Genomic DNA, 21,769 nt, shown 5'->3' on the forward strand with positions numbered 1-21,769 from the left:
ATTGCCATTTTTGTTATTATTTTGGAAATCACCCTGAGTCCCTTTAGGGAGAGAGGGCAGGATATAAATAAAGTGTTGTTGTTGCTGCTGCTGCTACTGTTGAAAGTTCTACAGGGTTAGTCAAAATGAATAGGCCAAATTGTATTTTCTCCAGCCACAGGGTACTTTAGGGTATATGCCAATTACCTTAATGTGAAATGTATGATTTGCAAACCTGAGGCTAAACCCAAGAACCTGGTTTTGGTGCCAAGGATCACTCTTTGTTGATAAGTACCCTGTTTCCCTGAAAATAAAGCAGGGTCTTATATTAATTTTGGCTCCAAAAGATTTGAATACTGGTGGGTTGGGTTGGGGGGGAGGGTTGAGTTTGTCATTTGGGAGTTGTAGATGCTGAGATTTATAGCTCACCTACAATCAAAGAGCATTCTGAACACCACCAATGATGGAATTGAACCAAATGTGGCACACAGAACACCAACAGAAAATACTGGAAAGGTTTGGTGGGCATTGACCTTGAGTTTTGGAGTTGTAGTTCACCTACATCCAGAGAGCACTGTGGACTCAAAACAATGATGGATCTGGACCAAACTTGGCACAAATGCTCAATATACTCAAATTTGAACACTGGTGGAGTTTGGGGAAAATAGACTTGACATTTGGGAGTTATAGTTGCTGGGATGTATAGTTCACCTACAATCAAAGAGCTTTCTGAACCCCACCAACTATAGAATTGGGCCAAGCTTCTCATACAGAACCCCTATGACCAACAGAAAATACTGTGTTTTCTGGTGGTCTTTGGTGATCCCTCTGACAACCCGTCATCCCCTTCCCAGGGGTCCCAACCCCCAGATTGAGAAACACTGGACTAGATGATCCTTAGGAACCTCTCTACTTTTTTGATCCCTTGTGGGAAAACATGTTTCATCTTCTTTGTTCCTTGCAGCATGCCCCAGTCTCAGATCTAGCTTTAGATCAGTCCTGTAAAATATTAAAACAGTTTCCCAAAACATGTGCAAAGGAAACATGGGTGTTTCCTTTCCCAAGAAGCACATCACCATCTCATGGCAACAGATCTGTGACTAGAGAAATGACGAAAACATGGCTTCATTCAGATGCTTAAAGCCCTCCCACTCCTCTGATTGATCCATGCAAGGCAATTCTAGGCTGTGATGTTCCAGAAGGGTGGCAGAGGAGAGGAAGTCGATGCAGGGCTTGGCTTAGCCTGCACCACTGCAAAACCAACTGCAAAACCACTCAGGGAAGCAGCTGCTGCCGAGACATGCCCACAGATGGAAATATCATGCTAGCTGTCTGTACCCACCTACAACGCCCAGTTATGTAACCTGTGCTGTTATGGAAGAGAGATGGTTTGAGGAACAAAGACAAAGAGAGATCCAGAGTACTGGAAAGCACGCTTTATTCTCGGTTGGCGCCAACCGGATATAGACCCCCTGGTAGGCCAGGAAAGAAGGGTCCCGAACAAAGGAAATGCAGAGTATTTATACACTTTTTGAAAATAAGTATTCATGCATCATAGAAACATCACAATGTGCGTCACAAACATCTACTCTTTCACTGACTTCAAAGGCATATTTTGGAAATCAACAAGTTGTCAATCCTCATTAATTTACTATCTAAAGAGTGACTGTTAATGTACTCCCAGCGCCAGGATGTCTCCGGACCTGCTCCATCCATCTTGAGATAACATTCCTGAGACCCCCTAATGGACACTTCATTAGTCAATTTTACGATAAGGTACCAGGCACCTCTTAATGGATGATAAGGTGCCTGGTGCCTGGTGCCTGGTATGTATCTTATCTTATGGTCTTAGAAGTGTCAGGCACCACATTCCTTTCCTGGGGCTGGCCTCTTATTTTGCAGCTTTTGAGAAGTCAAGTGAACTAGCTATGCATGCATACATTTCTCTTATATATTTTCTAACTCCTATTTCTAATATGGTTATATCAAATATATTTTCCAATATGTGTATTATGTATTTTCATCAAGCCTTCATCAAATCCCCCCTTTGGTGCTCTGAACCGGAAGGGGAAGAGCATCATCTAACTAAAGCTAATAATTGCATTTCATCTTGTTTATCATTTACCATCTTAGATATGCATCTTTTCAGCATTTGGAAAATAATAGGCAGAATACATAACATTAGTAACACTACTAATAGGATTATACAGAAAGCAAAAAACAGTTCCTTTAACCATTGAATCGATGGTAGCCAGCTCGTGAGCCAATCAAAAGGGTTTGAAACCCCATGTGTGTTGTTTTCTATTAAGTCTGTCATTTGATTTAATTCATCCTCAATTGTTTTATTCAGATCATGGAATCTGACTTTGCAACCTTCTTTCATTAGTTTACAGAAACCTCCTTGTCTTGCCAACAGGTAGTCCAGGGCCATACGGTGTTGTAAGACAATTTGATGTAGCTCTTCTACTTCATTTTGCATGGCCCTGACTATGAGTCCTGTGGCATTTATGGATTTTTCCAATCGGCAGGTGAGGCCTAGGATACTCTTTCTATTTTCTTGGGCCACTATGCCTGGGTAGCTTCCAAGCGTCAGTATGCCCGTTAGCAGACCTCCAGCCACTCGGCCTCCTTCTGTCTCAGACAATTGTGCTCCTATTATTACCTCATCTGAGCAGGCTGGGCCTAGGGGTGCTGATCTGTCTCGCTTTGTTCTTATGCGGCGAGAAGCAACCTGGACTGGGAATGTAAAGTATCCAACGCCTGCACACTGGTATCCACCTGGATGGAAATTAGACGCCCAACCATCATAGAAAAACCACAAATTGGGATCATATATTTTCCAATCATTACATGTAAGAATATCCCCTTCATTTGTCATGCTTTTTCTCATCATTAGGGCTCTTAAGTCCTTCAAAAACTCTTCAAGTGTGTTGTATTGTTCCATAAACTGTGAAAATAACCCAAAGGAGCTATCTTTCATGATTTCATATTGTTCTCTGGCTCTTTTGTAATATTCATCCTCTCCCTGGGAGGGGTCACTGTACTGTTCTTGGAAATATAAACTGTGCCAATACCCTGATGCTTGGGAAGCATTATGTTTCCCATGAAGGTAAAACTTCTCAGTGCAGTGAGAGTAATTTCCCACATTGAGAAGGATTTCCCTCTCCTTTTCTGGGATACTCTTCCACCCTTTCCGATAACCTTCTGGATAATGACAACAAAAACATTTGCCAGGGGTGGTCTTTGAAACCTTTATCATTCTATGCCGTAGCCCATTTAGAGAGGCAGGGGGGTTAAAGATTGTAGGTTTTCCTGTTTTCTCTGCTAAGAGAAGAGTGGCCAAAACCACAGCTTCCTCATTGATCAAAGCAGGCAAAAAGGAAAACTCACGTACTGTTTCAGGGTGTTCATATATCAGAGTGGCATTTCTCCCATATTGATCAAACATAAATTTGGCATGCTCTTTGAACCAGTTACCATCTACTTCTAAAATTGACACACACATTAACACACATATCTCCCACAAAGCTTTCATTCTTCTGGAATCTGACCGTATGTAGAGCAACCGTTCCGGTAGGCTGCAATAGGGTCTAGTTCCGTCTTCTATCCTCTCCAGTTGGGGTCTGACAGTGCGTAGAGCTTAGTCGCTTCCAGGTATGGACTTAAGCTGCAGTGTCTAGCCCGTATCTTCTCATCCAACAGCAGGGGCAGATCTGACTGTACGCAGGGCAAGACAGCTTCCTGGTATGTGTCTTGCAGTATCAGTCTAGTCTGAATCTTCTTATTTACCACCGCCTTCCTTTTGGTCAGAACAACCAAAGTTTCGAGTTATTTTAAGCTTTAGTGGGTCTTTTGGGTCTGGAATAGCATGCCAACTGGGAGCAGCCTTTTTAATTCTAGTCCAGTGAAGCCAAGGTTTGATTTCTGCTACCTTGACCGCACTGGGTGATGTAAGAATTACCACATAAGGTCCCTTCCATTTGGGTTGCAACGTTTCCCCTTTCCAATCTTTAACCCATACCTCATCCCCTGGGTGAAACAAATGAGTGGGGGTCATGTGAATGGGCGGCCTGAACTCATAGGCATACTGTCGTAGCTCTTGCAGTGTTTTCCCCAAAGCAACAATTTCCTGTCTCTTTGCCTGGGCCCCTATCTCATGCAGTTCCCCTTGCAATCTGGGAAACAAAGGAGGGGGCCTCCCATAAAGCATTTCAAAGGGAGACAGTCCAATGGTCTTAGTGGGGGTACATCTAATATGTAACACTGCTAGAGGAAGAAGTTGAATCCAACTAAGTTCAGTTTCTTGACACATTTTAGCTAACTTAGTTTTCAGAGTTCGATTCATTCTCTCAACCTTGCCTGAGCTCTGAGGCCTATATGCACAATGCAATTTCCAAGTTATTCCAAGAACCTTAGCCAAGCTTTGAATGGTGGCTTTAACAAAAGCAGGGCCATTATCTGAGCCTATGAATGCTGGCATCCCATGCCTTGGGATTATGTCTTTCATGAGTGCTCTTGCCACTTCCGTGGCCTTTTCGGTAACAGTAGGGTACACTTCCGGCCATCCAGTGAAAGTGTCTACCATCACCAGTAGGTAGCGGTATCGCCCTACTCTAGGCATTTCACTGAAATCTACAACAATGGCTTCAAAGGGTACATTTCCACAATGCTGGATGCCTGGGGGCTGGCGCGGCCCTTGGCGTGGATTGTTCTTAGCACAGGTGTGGCACCTAGCTGAAGCTGCCATTGTCAAAGAGTGGAGTCCATCTATGTACAGTTGTCTTTCTAGTAGTTTAGCTAGCGCCATTTTTCCTAGATGTGTTGACTCATGGGCTCCCTTTACTACTTCCCAGGCCATGGTTCTGGGGACAATGATTCTTCCATCCGGAAAGGCTAACCAGCCAGTAGAGTTCGCCAATTCTACTGCTCCATTGTCCTGGGCCCATTGTTGTTCTTCTTTATTATAGGTAGGCTGCACCTTGGGATTGGGCAAGGGGAGAAGGGTAGCCACCTGAAGGGGTCTGGCGGCGGCTTCTTTGGCTGCTGCATCTGCCCTTCGGTTCCCTTGGGCTACCGGATCTTGCCCTGGTTGATGTCCCTTACAGTGCATCACAGCTACTTGTTTTGGGGCCCATACAGCTTCTAGGAGATGTAATATCTCTTCTGCATGTTTGACTGGTTGGCCTGCTGCAGTTAAAAGTCCTCTTTCTTTGTAAAGTGCACCATGGGCGTGCAGTACTGAAAAGGCATACTTTGAATCAGTGTATATGTTAACTCTCTTTCCCTTTGCTATCTCCAGAGCCCTGGTGAGAGCAATGAGCTCAGCCTTTTGAGCTGATGTATTTGCTGGCAGTGAATTTGCTTCCAATATTTCTTTGATGGTAACTATTGCATATCCTGCTTTTCGCTCCCCTTCTTCCATAAAACTACTGCCATCAGTGTACATGGTGAGCTGAGCCCCTTGCAATGGAACATCAGTCAAATCAGGTCGACTGGCATATACTGTGTCCATTACTTCAATACAGCTATGATGTTTCTCCATATGGGGATCTATAGGTAGGAGGGTAGCAGGATTCAAAGTAGTGCATTGCTGAACTTTAATGTGAGGGTTCTCACATAACAAAGTCTGGTATTTCAGCATTCTGGAGGTGGTAAGCCAATGGTGTCCTTTGTGCTCTAACAATGTCACTACCTCATGCGGGGCCTTGATGGTCAAATCTTGTCCTAGGGTCAACTTCCTGGCTTCTTCAGCTACTAAGGCAGCAGCTGCTACTGCACGTAGACATGGGGGCCATCCTTTTGCTACCATGTCTAGCTGTTTAGACAAATAGGCCACTGGTCGTGGCCAGGAGCCCAAAGTCTGTGTTAAAACGCCAATGGCTACACCCTCTTTCTCAGCAACATAAAGAGTGAAGGGTTTAGTTACATCAGGTAGGCCCAAAGCTGGCGCTGTCATCAGGGCTGACTTTATTTGCTGGAAAGCCTCGTCCTGTTCTTGTGTCCATTTAAAAGGTTCTTTTTCACCCCCCTTAGTAACTTGGTACAAAGGTCTTGCCAATACGGCATAGCCAGGAATCCAAAGTCTACAAAACCCCGCTGCGCCTAAAAATTCGCGAACTCTCTTCCTCGTAGTGGGGACTGGGATTTGGCAGATGGCTTGCTTTCGTTCAGTTCCTAGACTTCTAAATCCTTGTTTTATTTGGAATCCTAAGTATTTGACCTCCGTCTTGCACAGCTGGGCCTGGTCCTTGATACTTTATATCCCTTATGGCAAAGTAATTGGAGTAGCCGCTTGGTGGCGCCCCAACTCTCTTCCATTGAGGTGGAGGCCAAAAGTAAATCATCTACATATTGCAAAAGGACAGTCTTTTCTGAGTCAGAATGAAAGTCCTCCAAATCCTTTGCTAGGGAAGTTCCAAATATCGTTGGAGAATTTTTAAAACCTTGAGGCAATCTTGCCCACGAATACTGTTGTTTTGCTCCTGTGGCTGGGTCTTCCCACTCAAAAGCAAATAACAACTGGCTTTGGGGGGCTAACCTTATGGAGAAAAAAGCGTCTTTAAGATCAAGGACTGTAAAATGGGTGGCCTCTGCTGGTATGAGTCCCAATATCACATAAGGATTTGGCACAACTGGGTGCAAGGTAACTGTTGCCTTGTTGACTTCCCTAAGGTCTTGAACAGGGCGAAAATCATCTGTGGTACCTGGCTTCTTGATTGGAAGGAGGGGTGTATTCCATGGAGACTGGCATTTTGTTATAATGCCATGCTGCCACAGACGGTCCAAATGCTTTTGGATTCCCTTTATTGCTGGTCTGGGAATTGGATACTGCTTTAGACTGACTGGACGGGCTCCTGGGATTAACTCTACTACGACTGGAGGTATGTATTTGGCCATGCCTGGGGGGTTATCTTCTGCCCATACCTCAGGAGTTTCAAACTTTTCCCATTCATTGTTCTCTGAGCCCCTTTTAACTACTAGCAGCCTCCATTCCTCCTCCATAGGGCAGGTGAGGTGCAAAAGGCCTGTGGTTCTTCCTACAGCCATCTTAGCAGATCCATCTTCCTCAAATGATAGCCTTGCTTTTAGTTTGCACAGCATGTCCCTTCCCAGCAATGGGACTGGGCAGTTAGGCATATATAAAAAACTGTGGGTGACTTCTTTATTTGCTAGCTGACATCTTCTTTCCTGTAGAAAGGGTCGGAGACATTGATCTCCTGTTGCTCCCATAACTTTTATGGTTTGCTGGGTTAAGGGGGCCAATGGGGTGGTAACTACTGATTTTTCCGCTCCTGTGTCAACTAGGAATGTTATTTCTTGGGATCCTACTTTTGCCTTGACCAAGGGTTCCCTGGATCCCAAGGTTAGAACCCCGGACTGGCTTCAGTCCTCTTCTGGCCCTGACCATTGGGGGCCTCCGGCCAATCCAATGAATCCTTCTTCCTCTGGCTGCTCACGTGCTTCTTGATAGAAGGGTCTCTGTCTCCCGGGCATCTCACTTCCTCTTCCTCTCTGCTCTTGTGGGTGTCCTCTTCCTCTCCCTCTTCTTATCTGGGGGCAATCTCTCCTCCAATGTCCCCGTTGTTTACAGTTGGAACATTGGTCCTGCCCAAGGGGCTGTCCTCTTCCTGGCCCATAACTTCGCCCTCTGCTTCGCCCTCTGCTTTGCCCTCTGCTTTGCCTTATTTCTGGGTTCCATTCCCTCAGTGCTGCAGCCAAGCAAACGGCTTGAGCTCTCATCTGCCTCTGTTTATCCCTCTTCTCTTCCTGATCTCTATTTGCCATGACTCTATTAGCAATGTCAAGTAATTGAGACATGTTCATTCCAGCAAACCCATCCAATTTCTGTAGCTTTCTTCTAATATCTGGGGCGCTTTGTTCTACAAAAGTTGCATTCACCATGTTTCTATTGGCTTCCTCTGCGGGGTTGAAAGGCGTGTATTGTCTGTAGGCACTTAACAGCCTTTCCAGGTAGGCGCCTGGGCTTTCATCGGCACCTTGCTTTATTTCTTTTACTTTAGATAAGTTAGTAGGCTTTTTCCCAGCTTCTGCAAGGCCTTGGATCATTAACTGGCCATACTGACGAATTCGAGTCAATTGGTCTGCTGTATTAGGATCCCATTGTGGATCAGTCTCTGGACAATTCTCCCTCATGTGGTCAGCTAGGTTAACAGCAGCATTTCTCCTAGCCTCAGTCTGTCGCTTCATAGCTGCTAAGACCCTTTTACGTTCCTCCGTAGTAAGGAGGGACGTCATCAACTGCTGACAGTCCTGCCATGTAGGGTCATGTGTATTGACAATATTAGTGAAAACATCTGTCATTGGTCCTGGATCTGTAGAGAAGGGGGTGGTGTGTGTTTTCCAATTGAAAAGATCTGAGCTGGTAAATGGCACATGCGTAAAAGCTGGCCGGAACTGAGGCACTTGTTGTCCACCTTCAACTTGGGTCCCTATGAATTCCCTCACTTGACGAAGGGGCATTACTGTAGCCAATTTCTTGTTTGCCTTGTCCATATTCCTTAAGTTATGGTCATGGCCTTTTGCTGCTCTCAGTGTTGCCTTTGCCTGTAGGGATTCTTTTTCAGGGGAAGGAGTTGAAGAAGACTCAGTCATGGTAGAGTCTGTGTCATCATCTAAATCTTCAGGGAGATCTGGGTACAGTTGTGCTGGGGCCATAGGTTGCGTTGGAGGGCTTACTGCTGCTGGATCAAGGGCTGGAATTGCAGGGGCCTGGGGGGCTATGAGCTCCCCAGTTGAATAAGGAGGAGGTGCATTTATTTCCTCCTCAACAGGGCATGGCAGAATAGGAGCTTTAGTTTTCTGTGCTAGGAGAGTTTTGCAATGTGCTAAAGCACAAGGCTTCAGCCATTCTGGCATTTGGCGCACCACATCTCCCCAAGCTAGAATATAGGGGACATGTGTGGGATAACTTCCCTCAAAAGGATTTGCTCCTCTTGCTCTATCATAGACACTAGCAATGATTTGTTGATCAAGAGTGCCCTCTTCTGGCCAACCTACGCTAAATTTAACCCATTCCTTTTGGCATAAAGTCTGCAATCTACTGGGCCTTAGTGGTTCTCCATAGTCTAGCTTTCCAAAGCTTTTGTCAAAGTGTGCTAACATGAGCTCTAAAGGAGTTTTAGGCTTGCTGCTAACAGACCCTCCCATGTTCAGACAAATGGACAACTAATACACAAAAAAGGAAAAAGGTACGGGATCTAATCATCCGCTTTCATCCGTCCCCTGACTCTGCCAGTCGCCCGACAAAGAGAACTGCAAGGGATTCCTTTAGAAGGAACGCCAACCCCAGAGGGGTGGACACGGACCACACTTCCCTTCGCTCACCAGTCTGGGATTCTGCGATCCCCTGTGACCAGCCCCTTTCCTTATTTCTCTAGGCAGTCGGTTTCCCTTTTCTGGTACACAAAGCAAACACAAACCCCAAAAAAGTCTACTAGGGACTGCCTTTTTCCAGGTTAATTACTCCTGGAGCCTTCAGCAAAATGCTAAGGCTTTTCCTGACGTCTACACTTTCCTAAAATGTCATGGTGCAATTCATACTCGCCTGATCCGTGGTTTTCGCAGCCTCTTAGGTGAAAGGATGGAATTTCGTCAGAAGCAGCAGTCTGTCTTCACCTTCCCGAGGGCTCCCTCCAATGCCGGCCGGTGAGAGTGCTGTCGAAATGATGCAGCCAGCCTGCTGCCTCGGAGGAATCTTCCAGGCCTCCCAAAAGGCCTCTGTCTTTAATCTTTTCCCCTACAAACCTCTCTCAAAAGCCTCCTGGCTGGCTCGCCAGAAATATGTTATGGAAGAGAGATGGTTTGAGGAACAAAGACAAAGAGAGATCCAGAGTACTGGAAAGCACGCTTTATTCTCGGTTGGCGCCAACCGGATATAGACCCCCTGGTAGGCCAGGAAAGAAGGGTCCCGAACAAAGGAAATGCAGAGTATTTATACACTTTTTGAAAATAAGTATTCATGCATCATAGAAACATCACAATGTGCGTCACAAACATCTACTCTTTCACTGACTTCAAAGGCATATTTTGGAAATCAACAAGTTGTCAATCCTCATTAATTTACTATCTAAAGAGTGACTGTTAATGTACTCCCAGCGCCAGGATGTCTCCGGACCTGCTCCATCCATCTTGAGATAACATTCCTGAGACCCCCTAATGGACACTTCATTAGTCAATTTTACGATAAGGTACCAGGCACCTCTTAATGGATGATAAGGTGCCTGGTGCCTGGTGCCTGGTATGTATCTTATCTTATGGTCTTAGAAGTGTCAGGCACCACATTCCTTTCCTGGGGCTGGCCTCTTATTTTGCAGCTTTTGAGAAGTCAAGTGAACTAGCTATGCATGCATACATTTCTCTTATATATTTTCTAACTCCTATTTCTAATATGGTTATATCAAATATATTTTCCAATATGTGTATTATGTATTTTCATCAAGCCTTCATCAGTGCCTTTATACCCAAGGCTGGAATACAATAGTCCATAATTATATCTGAGAAAATGGGTTGAAATCTACAAAAATCATACAAAAATAAATCAGATAGTCTTAAAAATGCCACAAACTTGCACACTCCATTCTCTATTTTTAAATTGTTCCCTGGGCACAACAACCTTAATAGTACCAGTGGCATACTTTTTTTTTCTTTTTGCATGCACAGGAATAAGATCCAGTGCTACAGTTGGAATAGGTAAAGCCACACCTAACTTGTCACTTAAAATTAAGAAGTTCCCATTTAACATGGCCTGATGGTGCCACCCATTGGTCAATTGTCATATTACACTATCAAAGTGCCACTTCCATGAAGGTCACCTATGTTGTCATCTGATGGACACAACTAAAAACTAGCCATAACTCGCTCATTTTTAACAGTGTCCTGCAAGATCCTGTGTTCCACAATAGGCCATCTGGGTTTTGGTCAGAAGAGGAGGGCAGACTTTAGAGTGAATAGCTTCAGTATGCTTAAAATGAAAGAACACAACATCTGGGGGAAAATTATTTTCAGGATTGGAAATATTCTTAGTTGTTATACACAATTATCTTCCTCTATTTGCAATTCAGGGGAAAGAAATCCCTGCATTTATTTTTAGCAATGGCCTTGCAATAAAGAAAAGTGATATGTTCTTTTATTTATGTCTTTTTATTTAGAGCAGTGGTTCTCAACCTTCCTAATGTCGCAACCCCTGAATACAGGTCCTCATGCTGTGGTGACTCCCAACCATAACATTATTTTTGTTGCTACTTCATAACTGAAATTTTGGTAGTTATAAATCGTAATGTAAATATCTGATATGCAGGACTATATTTGGCACAAATACCTAATATGCCCAAATTTGAATACAGGTGGGGTTGGGGGTGTTGATTTTGTCTTCTGGGAGTTATAGTTGCTGGGATTTATAGTTCACCTACAATCAAAGAGCATTCCGAACTCCACCAATGATGGAATTGAACCAAACTTGGTACACAGAACTCCTATGACCAACCGAAAATACTGGAAGGGTTTGGTGGGTATTGACCTTGAGTTTGAGAGTTGGAGTTCACCTACATCCAGAGAGCACTGTGGACTCAAACAATGATGGATCTGGACCTAACATGGCACAAATATTCAATATGCCCAAATGTGGACACTGGTAGAGCTGGGGGGAAATAGACCTTGGCATTTGGGAGTTGTAGTTGCTGGGATTTATACTACACCTATAATCAAGGAGCCGTTTGAATCCCACCGACAATAGAATTGAGCCAAACTTCCCACACAGAACCCCCGTGACCAACAGAAAATACTGGAGGGATTTGGGAGGAATTGACAATGATTTAAAAGAGATGTAGTTTACCTACCTCCGGAGAGCACTGTGTTCCTAAGACCATCAGAAAAATGGTCCAGCACCATTTTGCTAGGGAAAAGGCAGAATGTAGCCATTGGCAACAGCTTCCACTGTTGATGTCCCCAATTACCTTTCATTTGGGGGCAAATCCTATTGAAAATTGCATCTGGATGTTTCATAGACTCACATCTGACCACTATATTGGCTGATAGGTGACCAGAAATATAGGGATTTGGTGGTGGTGGTGGTGGTGGGGGATTATTTGGACATATTTGGGTTTCTTGAGCAAAATATTTTTTTTAAGAATTAGGGCTTTGAAAGGTGCCAAAAAGGAAGGCCATATCTGGCACTGTGGGCTATATTTTTCCAATTCTTTTCCATGAACAGTGCAAGATGGATTACACTTTAATTGCCATAACATCATCATATGGAATGTGGGTGGGTAGGGGCATTTATAATTCTTAACTAGAGAGTTCTTAGGTCTTACTAACTATAAGCCCCAGAATTCCAAAGAATGCAGCGATAGCACTTAAAGTGGTATAATTGCACTGTAACAATGTAATGTGGTAATGATCATAGCTTGACATGCCGGGCTCTGAACCTGCGGTTCTTGCAGTAGCTGAAACCACTCAACAACTAAACATATTACCAAGCAAAACACTCATGCAAAAACTAGGTAGAAAGGATTATATAAGGATTTTCCCTTGACATTGTCCAGCCATGTCCAACTCTGGGGGTTGGTGCTCATCTCCATTTCTAAGCTGAAGAGCCGGCGTTGTCTGTAGACTCCTCCAAGGTCATGTGGCTGGCATGACTGCATGGAGCACCATTACATTCCCGCTGGAGCAGTACCTATTGATCTACTCACATTTGCATGTTTTTGAACTGCTAGGTTGTCAGAAGCTGGGGCTAACAATGGGAGCTCATGCCGCTCCCTGGATTCAAACCTGCAACCTTTTGGTCAACAAGTTCAGTAGCTCAACGGTTTAACCCACTACACCACCGGGGTTCCCAAGGATTATCTACTATGTAACAAAATTTGAAAAAATGTTCTGTTTTTCTTTGGAAAGTGTTATTTCCTGATTAACTGTGTGGTACTTTGAAGTAGTTGTTATCCTCCAGAAACTTCATTTTGTGGCTGCTGCAAACTATGTTGAATTGGTGAAGACTTCAGATATTCATTGAAAAACTATAGCAAAATGTGCTGCAGGATGTTTTTATGATACAACTGATTAGGAAATGACATTTATAACCCAGGAACAAAAATTATGTTACATAGTGTTATCAGACTTACATCTCACTGAAAATGATACAGGTTCACACTCACACACACACATATCCCCACCAACTTCCCCATGTTTCTTCATGACCCCCACCCCTTTTGTAGGATTTTTATCAAAAGGAAAAAAACAACAAGAAATACCTTGTGCAGATCATAGGATTTTATTAAACCATTACCATAATAGACTATGATAGCTCACCTTGTTAACCAGCCATAAAAAGGCAAATGTGATAAGCTTTCTGGAACAGGGTTCACAACATTCAGGATTTCCATGCTATGCAACAGGGGTTTAAGCTCACCACTATCAGGCACGAGAGAGCAGGCGGTTACGATTATACTTGAGCATACATAGGAGGCGGGCAGCCTCTCCAGTCAAACTCTCTTCAGCCCCTCTTAGCTTGAGCACTTCTCCTGGTCCAAAGGGGGACTTGGGAGAGCAGACAGGCAGCCAGAGATATCGCCGAGCCAGCGGACACAGTGTGGGAAGCTGCTCTGCATGTACTTCCCACCATTGGGGCAGGGAGACATTGGCTGGAGCCGCTTCTGCCAAGTGTTGGTACCGGAACCATTCTATCTCTGGCACATCTGCCAACCCAGGTATCCCCTGTTCGTGCTCCAATCCACTCCGGCCCACAGCCCCTAGCTGCTTGGGATCTAAGACCCGGACTGCTCTCAGGGCAGACATAGCAGGATGCGAGTCAAACAAGTGCTCTAGCCTGGCCAGACTACGAGCCAGGATCCCACGAAACCGATCCATCAGTGGGGGCTGGCATAGAGCCAACTGTCTTTCTGTGTTAGGCCCCAACCTTGTGTCCAAGTGGTAAGATAAAGAAACGCGCAAGGAGTCCAGTTCTCCGTAGACTCGATGGGCCAACGGCTCACCCATCTGGCGGAGGAAATGGGCCATATTCAACAAACTGGATGCATGTTCTGCTACAAAAGTTGCTTCTGCTACTAACTCCTCATTACCCTCGCCTAGGAAGGCCTTCAGCTTCATCATCAGGGGACCATCTTCTTCATCAGTGGCCACAAACTCTGGCAGAAGAGGGAGATGTTCCGCAATGCTGGTGGCTTTTTTCAGCCAAGCCTCTGAGCCTGTCTCCATGCTGACCACAGGTAAGGAGAGGCTCAGCTGCCGCTCTCGTAGAAACAGTTCATAGCGGTGACGGAGAGCAGGACGCCGCCCAAATGTGTCCTCCAGAAGGTGCAGCAACATGGTCAGTCTTTCCAGCCTGTCTGGCCACAGCTCCATTATCAGCTCCAGCTGATGCAACAAGCAGGGGACATGGAGGGCAGCTGATAAGACGGCACCCAAAATCCCATTAGTAGCAAAGGCCTGTATCATCGGAGAACTTCCAGAAGTCACCATGGCTAGCACTCGATGGAATAAGACATGCCCCTCACTAAGCACACGAGCAACTGCCCGGGCCACAAAAGAATGGGTCATCTGTTCCAGCAATTCCACCCCAAGCAGGAGTGGGAGCTTTCCAGCCCTGTCAAGAGGCAAAAGGGAGATGGCCAAGGCAGCACGCCCATCACCAGTGGTTGCCTCCTGGAGGAAGACAAAGGCCTCGCGGTGCTGAAGAGCATGCCGCAGGGCTGATTCATGATGCCGCCCCAAGGCTGGGAGAACGGTACGATGGAGCTGAGCAACTGAAAGTATGGGTCGCCTAGTCCCCAAGAGGCGGAGAAGGCCTTCAAAGAGCTCAGCTTCTGAAAGTGGGAGGCCTGCTTGAGCCAGGGCCTGCACGAGGGCAATCACTAAAGGGCTTGGCTCAGATTTGGCATGGTAGCACCGGGGCGTAGTAAGTGGGGTGACTCGGGACTTCCCCTCTGAAGGAAGTGATGAGGCAGAAACCTGTTTGCGAATCTGGGAGACTCTTGTGGAGCAGACATCAGGGAGGGGGCAGCTACGAGAAGACTGGGATGGTGTCTCATCCTTTGAGGTCAAGGATACACGGCGGCGTGGGGTCTTGGCAGGGGTCCTTGGAGAATTGGCCATGGCTCTGAAATATGACAAAGTATTCAATGAAGACAAACAGCAAACTGTTTACTAGACCCAGTTCTATTTCTAACCTTCATCCATAACTTTCACTTGACTCTTTTCTCCTACTTCGGATACATCGGCACCTGTAGGCTTGCATGTTTAATTTTTTATTTTTGCTACCAATGCATTTCAGCATCCTTGGCCCATTATACATACATAAGTCAAGCATGGGAAAATTTCAGCTCTCCGAGTGTTTTGGACCTCAACTTGCAGAAATCCCAACTATCTCACTAGCTGTTAGGAATTGTGGGAGTTGAAGTCCAAAAGAACTGGAGAGCCAAAGTTTGCCCATGCCTGCTATAAGGCCTCTTCCAACTGTTGCCAGATATTGTACCTTTGAAGGCAACTTAATGCAGAAGGTAAAGCAGGTGAAATTGATCTTCATGCTAGGAAAGAAGAGCACAGCTTAATTTCCACATGGAAACCATTTCTGGCTATCTTTTGTCTAAGATCCCTATGAAACCCTATGAAATTAATGGATGCACTATAAATCAATTGTACGCAGTCATGTGGCTTCCAGGAAAGAGGAGCAGAAGCAGCTTAGGTAATTTGTAATGCTATTTACTAGAAAAAAAATCAGTCTTTCCTTTTGTTTTTTTTTTAATTAATGCTCTCATTAGAAAATGCATAAGGATGTGGGTGAACTACAACTCCTCAAATCATGGTAAATCCTTCCCAAATCTCACCAGTATTTATAGTTGGTCATGTTAAAACCTGGCTTTTTGAGCAGACTTTTGCTAATCCAGTAAAATTATATGAAATCCTGGAACGACCTGATGATGCAATTGAAAAAACAATTTTAACAAGGAGACGCTCACAATATTGTTTTCATTGCTTTTTATATTTTTTATTTTTTATATTTTATGCTAATGTTTTTAACAGTATTTTATGATTGTTTTACTTGTTGAGGCATCAAATGTTGCCAACTGTGAACTGCCCTGAGTCACTTTCGGGCTGAGAAGGACAGTATACAAACATGGTAAATAAAAAAAATAAAAAATGTTAGGTCTATGTGCCAAGCTTGGCCCAGATCCATCATTGTTTGAATCCACCATGCTCCCTGAATGTAGGTGAACTACAGTTCCAAAACTCAAGGTCAGTGCCCACCAAACCTTCTAGTACTTTCTGTTGGTTGTGAGAGTTCTGTGTGCCAAGTTTGGTTCAATCCCATCATTGGTGGAGTTCAGAATACTCTTTGATTATAGGTTAATTATAAATACCAGCAACTACAACTCCCAAATGACAAAAACAATCCCTCCCAAATGACAAAATCAATACATATAGGGCATGTGTGCCAAATGTGGTCCAGTGAATGAAATACATCCTGCATACTAGATATTTACATTATGATTCATAACAGTAGCAAAATTAGTTATGAAGTAACAACGAAAGTAATTTTATGGTTGGGGGTCACCACAACATGAGGAAATGTATTAAGGGGTCACAGCATTTGGAAGGCTGAGAAACACTGTTTTAAGATGTGCAAGTGTTGTTGCATTTTTAAACAACTGCAGGTGAAAACTGCCTAAGCTCACAGAGTGATGAGAAATACTTCTCTTGCTTGTCTATTTCACACAGGAATTGAGGCATAGAGTCTCCACATTCAGACTGAGCAATGTTAGCTTCGTGGTAGTCCTGACATGGCAGTCACTTAATGCATAAGTTTTATTTGTATGTTCGTTATGTGGCATCCAATTTTTGCCTACTTGTAAGCTGCTTGGAATCCACTTTGGGGTGAGAAGGGCGGGGTATAAATATAGTAAATAGTAAATAAATAAAATAAATTATGCCAATTATGTGAGCATGCCAAAGACACACAGAAGCTTTGCCAGAAGACACCTTATAGAAGGCGAGTCCCTTCTCCCTCCACTTAATTTACGTTCAGCCCAAAGTGACATACTAAAGCCATTACTTCTAAGCCAGTGTTTCTCAACCTTCCTAATGCCGCGACCCCTTATTACAGTTCCTCATCTTGTGGTGACCCCAACCATAACATTATTTTTGTTGCTACTTCATAAGTGTCATTTTGCTACTATTATGAATCATCATGTAAATATCTGATATGCAGGATGCATTTCCATTCACTGGACCAAATATCTAATAAACTCTGAATACTGGTGGGGTTGGAGGGGCATTGATTTTGTCACTTGGGAGTGGTAGTTGCTGGGATTTATAGTTCACCTAAAATCAAAGAGCACTCTGAACTCCACCAATGATGGAATTGAACCAAACTTGGCACACAGAACTTCCATGACGAACAGAAAATACTGGAAGGGTTTGGTGAGCATTGACCTTGAGTTCTGAAGTTGCAGTTCACCTATATTCACAGAGCACTGTGGACTCAATGATGGATCTGGACCAAACTTGGCATGAATGCCCAATATGCCCAAATGCGAACACTGGTGGAGTTTGAATAAAATAGACCGTGCCATTTGGGAGTTGCAGTTGCTGGGATTTATAGTTTACCTAATATTAAAGAGCACTCTGAACTCCACCAATGATGGAGTTGAACCAAACTTGGCACACAAAACTCCCATGACCAACAGATAATGCTGGAAGGGTTTGGTGGGCATTGACCTTGAGTTCAGGTGTTGTAGTTCACCTACAGAGAGCAATGTGGACGCAGTGCCCCATGACCAACAGAAAATACTTAGTTTTCTGATGGTCTTTGGCAACCCCTCTGACACTCCCACATGACCCCCAGGCTGAGAATCACTGCTCTAAGCAGTAATTGCCAAACTCTAATGTTCCAAGTGTTTTGGGCTTCGACTCTCAAAAGCACCAACTGCCTTGGGCAGGATTCTGGGAGCTTAAACGAACCACCCCCAACTTACTTTCTTTTATGATACAGCACAGCATAACATAACTCCCCACAGATAGTGCTCTACAATAAACACATACTCTCCACAAACACACCAACATTACCATTACCTTCTTGAAACAAAAAGCAATCAATTGTTCCTTCTTTTACACAACAGCATCCAGGTAGACCAGTAAAAACCAGCCCTGTTGCTGAGCTCTTTTATCAGGTAGGGTTGGGGCATGCCTGTGTCCCTCCCATGGGCCGCCCCTCCAAACCACATGTGGGACTCCTTCCAAACAATCCTTCCCAGCCTGTGGGACAAACCTCCATGAGCAAAGCTAGCTATGGACTTAAGATCCCAAATAGCAACATACTGAGACCTGGCTAGTATAGGAAGACAGTTGGGATGCAGTGACTTTTTGTTTGCAGATTTTTAAAGAATAGAGGTTCACACATAAGGGGATACAATGGTGATATTGTGTAAAACTTTCCTGATTGACTTTTGCCAGTGATGCAGCTGTCAACAAGCACACAGCTTCTGCCTATTGAAAAAGGGGTGGATTCTACTCATAGGAGAAAGCATGCCATTAATTTAACCAAGACTTCCATGATTGCATTGCTGTAAATCTTAAAGTGATATTATAGAGGAAGAATGATTGAAACATTAATTAAAGATGTAAGGAGACCTTGTTGTTTAGAAGTCTATGGGCCTTTCCATACAGCCCTATAACCCAGAATAGCAAGGCAGGGAATCCTACTGTATCTGCTCTGAACTGGAACATATGGCGGTGTGGACACAGATAACCCAGTTCAAAGCAGATATTGTAGGATTTTCTTCCTTGGTATTCTGGGATATAGGGCTATGTGGAAGGGCCCTTGGATAATGTGGGATTTCCTGCCTTGATATTCTGGGATACAGGGCTGTGTGGAAGAACCCTAAGTTAAGCTGCATGTTTCTCCTGTGTTTGAGAGAATCAATAAGTAATGTGAGACTGCATTTGGATGCCATAGACTAGTTTTTAATAATATTGACCAATTTGAGAGGTCTGTGCAAAGAGTTTAAGGATTTTGGAGAACATATATATATATCCTCAGAGGCTTCTGTGTCTCTTGCCCTGAGTAATAAACTTCAATTAAATAATGAAAAATAAGACAAAAGCATATAATTTATGCTAAAGAATTCTGCAAATGGCTATTTGAATAATTCAAGTTGGAGAAGTCATTGATGCTTTTGTACAGAATGTAAAATGCACACTTTCCTCCTTAAAATCATTTGCATTTTCCTATATATTCTTACTTTCCCTTACAGTTACTCTCCTTAACAGAGAAAACAGCAAAAAACATGTGGCATAGAGCTATCAAATTTGCCCGTGTTGAATTGCTTTAGTGAGGTGGAGTAGAGGTGTTCCTATGGTGTTCCTATGTGTGAGCCAATACAACAGCCAGAAGAGTGATCTTGTCTGCTATGGACTCATCTTGTTGTGTTCAAATAATAATAATAATAATAATAATAATAATAATAATAATAATAATAATAATAATAATTTATAACCCGTCACCTCGGGGCGGCCAACATGAGGTCAAGCCCAAGAATTACAACAAAGCAAAGTAAATGTCATACAACAGATAATAACATCAAATCAAATGCAAACAATAACAAAATAATACAATAGGATAAACAGAAGATATAAAATAAAATAATGAATTGTTTTAAATGCTCTAAAGGTGCATCTACACAGTAGAATGAATGCAGTTTGACACCATTTGAACAACCATTGCTAGATGGTATGGAATAATGGGAGTTGTAGTATATATGAGCAACAGTGAAAATGACGCAAAAGGGATGGGCAACTTGCTTTGTATCTTTTGACCCAAGGCATTTTCCAGGAAGTTGTTATTTTTATGTTAGGACACCAGGTGGCACACCCAACCTCTCTTCCAGGGTTAATTCCCTTACTTTCAGAAGAGGAACCAAAGAAGTGGACAAGGAGACCACTACAACTTGTCTGGAGAAATTCTGCTGTCTTGACTAGATTAAAATGTATTGTACAATCGATACACCAATTTTGGGTTCATGTTTATTGAGTAGTGTGAATCAATTTGATTGGTGTATTCTATCTCACATCTAAACTACACAGTTTTCTTTAATTGTGTTAAGCTTTTAGATGTGCTGAGAGCTGAATGATGGTTGAGGACCTTTACACACAGCTGAATAAAATCCCACATTTTCTGCTTTGAACTAGAATATATGGTAGTGTGGACTCAGATAACTCAGTTCAAAGCAGATATTATGGGATTTTCTACTTGATATTCTGAGTTATATGGCTGTGTAGAAGGGTCCTTAGATTTTAAAAAAAATGAAATAAATGAAACAATGGGAAATACTTGGATGGTGTGGAGAAGAGTTCATTAACCCTTTTTGTCGTCCCCCCCCCCCCCCCCTAATTTTTCTGTTCTTAAGGGAAAAGATTAGGACTCACCTGCATGGATCTTTCATACAATTTGTATTGTTGCATTTTGAGCATCACATTAATCTGGACAACACACAACACCACCAAAGAACAGGTGAATGGGCAGGTAATGAAGAGAATATTCCACACTGTCACCAACCATTACAAACCATCTCCAATCTAGGTGACATGATTATACTATTATTAGCTCTAATATCAAATAACTGCACTACCACTGGATAGAAGTTTTGAAACTAACTGGTAAGCAAGTCAAAGAGCTGAAGAAACAATAGCAGTATATCCATGGATCAAAATGGTTCTGGAGAAATACTGTAGATTCCTTGGGAGAACTGAATGAACAGTTTCATAACTGGGGGGAAAGATTGAGGGTGCACGTACACTGTAGAATTAATGCTGTCTGACACCACTTTAACGGCTTTAGTTGCTGGGATTTTTAGTTCACCTACAATCAAAGAGCCTTCTGAACTCCACCAATGATGGAATTGAACCAAACTTGGCACACAGAAGTCCTATGACCAACAGAAAATGCTAGAGGTTTTGGTGGGCATTGACCTTGAGTTTGGGAGTTGTGGTTCACCTACATCCAGAGAGCATGTGGACTCAAACAATGATGGATCTGGACCAAACTTGGCACAGATACTTAATATGCCCAAATGTGGACACTGGTTGAGTTTGGGGAAGATAAACATTGACACTTGTGAGTTACTGGGATGTATAGTTCACCTACAATCGAAGAGCATTCTGAACCCCACCAATGACAGAATTGGGCCAAACTTCCCACACCGAAACCCCATGACCAACAGAAAATACTGTGTTTTCTGATGGTCTTTGGCGACCCCTCTGACACCCCCTTGCAACCCCTCCAGGGGTCCCGACCTCGAGGTTGAGAAACACTGTTCTATAGTATCCATGCACCCCCATTCTTCCAACTTCAAGCCAGGTTGATTAGTATGTGTGACATGAATGGGATTGATCTTTCTATTACAGGAATGTAATCTTTATCACATTTTTTTAAAAAAAACAATTCTACTTAAAATATATATACAGTATCAACAAATGTAAGTATGGGGGTGGGAGGGACAAGAGGGGAGTTCCTGAAAACCAAAAAGGATATGGGACTGGATATATCTACATTGATTGTGTTATCAAGAAATTCACCTTCCTCATAGTTAGACATGAATATAAATGAATAAAAATGAATTTATTTTTATTTTTCCTTTTAAACCATTTTCGAATGCTGAAAGATCGCTTCTTCACCTTTCTAAGAGTCTGGTCAGCTGTTTCTCCCGTTCTTTATGAAATCAACCTTTATGAAATTGTATAAGCTATATCAAATGAAATTAAC

The sequence above is a fragment of the Anolis sagrei genome, chromosome 2 (assembly GCF_037176765.1).
Source record: "Anolis sagrei isolate rAnoSag1 chromosome 2, rAnoSag1.mat, whole genome shotgun sequence".
NCBI lineage: Eukaryota > Metazoa > Chordata > Lepidosauria > Squamata > Dactyloidae > Anolis > Anolis sagrei.